The sequence below is a fragment of the Mastomys coucha genome, unplaced genomic scaffold, assembly GCF_008632895.1.
Source record: "Mastomys coucha isolate ucsf_1 unplaced genomic scaffold, UCSF_Mcou_1 pScaffold9, whole genome shotgun sequence".
Classification (NCBI taxonomy): Eukaryota; Metazoa; Chordata; class Mammalia; order Rodentia; family Muridae; genus Mastomys; species Mastomys coucha.
Window position 1 is genome coordinate 92,051,766 of NW_022196915.1, and position 2,544 is coordinate 92,054,309.

Consider the following 2,544-nt stretch of genomic DNA (forward strand, 5'->3'; position numbering starts at 1 on the left):
GAGGGAGAGGGAGAGGGAGAGGGAGAGGGAGAGGGAGAGGGAGGAGAGGGAGAGGGAGAGGCTGGGAGACTGGGCCTGTCTGGCTTGGGCTTTTAAAACCTAAGTCTATCCTCTGTGACATAATATTCCAACATATGAGCATATGGGAACCATTTTAAGAACATCACAAAAATTTAAGTTTTTTAAAAACACAAATGAAGATGAAGGTTTATGTCAAAGTTGCCCATGTTGACAGTGAGATGCTCTTCCATAAGACATGGGTTCTGTTAACAGAACACACATGGGTATTCATAATCTCCTGTACTTCTAGTCCAAAGAGATCCAACTTTCTCTTCTGGGTTCCATGGACACTTCATATACATGCTGTACATACACACCAGGAAGGGAAAAAATCACATTAAATGATTAAATAATTATTTTGAAAATTGTCTATATTGCTTAATTTCCCTCTAAATTATTTATCAATCTTATAAAAGATAGATTTCATTTATTTGTTTGCTTGTTTGCTCATTTGTTTGTCTTTGCTTTGTCAAGACAGTTTCTCTGTGTAATAGACTTGGCTGTCCTGGACTCTCTTTGTAGAATGGACTGGCCTCAGACTCAGAGATATCTACCTGCCTCAGCCTCCTGAGCAATGAGATCAAAGGCATGCACCACTACACCTGGCTTATAAAGATAGTTTTAATGATATATTTGTAAACATTTTATAGTACGATGAGAATGTCGTTGTCCTGAGTTATATATAAAATTTCAGTGAATTTTATTTTATTACATATATTTCAATTAACCATTAATGGATATTTATATTGTTCAAAACCTGATGCCACAACTCTTCCAATAAGCAATTATTTATTAGAAAAAATTAGGTTTAAATATTGTGATGGATTGTGTGTCCTTGGGCCAGGGAGTAGCACTATTAGCAGTTGTAGCCTTGTTGGAGTAGGTGTGTCACTGTGGTCATGAAGTTTATTACCGTAGTTGTAGCTGCCTGGAAGTCAGTCTTTCACTAGCAACCTTCAGATGAAGATGTAGAACTCTCAGTTCTCTCTTCACCATACCTGCCTACATGCTCCCTATTTGAGATGATAATGGACTGAACCTCTGAATTGTTAAACCAGCTGCAATTAAAAGTGGTCCTTTATAAGACTTGCCTTGGTCATGGTGTCTGTTCACAGCAGTGAAAACCTTAAGACAGAAGTTGGTACCAGGGACTGGGGTATTGCTGTGATAGGCCTGACCATGTTTTTGTTTGGAAGAATGTGGATTTGGGGACTTTGGATTTGGAAAGCAGTGGAATGCTTTAACTGGAGCTTAACAGGTTATCCTAGTAGGAATATGGAAGACTTTGTGAAATTACGGTAATCAAATTATTGAAAGTAATTTGAACTATGCAGATCAGGCCCAGGAGGAGAATTTCAAAATGTGGCATAGAGACAGTTTTTATGGTATTTTGGTGAAGAATGTGGCTGTTTTTTGCTGTTGTCTGAAGAGTCTTCCTGAGGCTAAGGTAACAAGATTGATATTTATTACATTGACAATAAAAGTCTCAAAAAAACCCAGCAGAAATTTTATTCTCTGGCTAAGTCTCGAGAATAGTGTTTTGAACAGGCATAGCAAGCTTAGAATGGGAAAAATATAAAATATATGGTTTGAGTATTAAAGAGAGCACCAGGAAGTGAAATGGAACTGAATCCTGTGTTCTAGGAGATGGCAGATTAAGGGAATGGGACTTCAGGGCAAGATCTTTCCCAGCTAAATTTAGATGCAGGCATGGTGGTACACACCTTTAAAACCAGGAAATAAAACCAAATATATCTATATGTTCTAGGACATCCTGGAATATCGCAAATTCTAGGTGAATAAAAACTGAAATCCAGGTGTGGTGCCACATACCTTTAATCCCCGGAATTCAAGGTCAGTCTACAGAGCAAGATCCAGGATAGCCAGGCTTAGGCAGTAAAGGAGCTGGAAAACAGAAAGCTAGTGTAATGTAATAGAACAAAGGTGGCATGTTCCAGCTTTTGCAAGCAGTAGAACTCATCAGCTTCAGCCATGTGGCTCTGGCTTTAGAGTGAAAAATAGAACTGAGACAACTGATGCTGGTTAGCTGGAGCTGAGAACTCAGTAGTGATTAAGAAGATACCAGCATCACTCAGGTGAAATCTTCCTGGAAGTGTTTTCTGAGAGCACAAAGAAGCTGTGTTCCAGAGATAGCCAAGGCTGCACCTTTTGCTGCAGCTATACTTGAGAATGTATAAGAATCACCCAGGTGATTATGTGTTTTGAAGGCATGAAGAGGTCATAAAGAGCAGCTGAGGCTTGGCACTGTGAGTGGCTATAGAAGGCCATTGGTGAAGGTGCAGCCTCAGTTGTAGTTTATGGCCCAGGACTGAAAGGGTCATGCAGAGGATTTGAGGCTTGGTACTATCAAAAGAACCTACGAGAGGCGATTGGTGAAGCCTAGTTGCAGCAGAAGACCCCAGTGTATTGGAGATGCCAGTATCATGGGATGATCACCAAGAACAGCAGCAGCAGTGGAGTGGA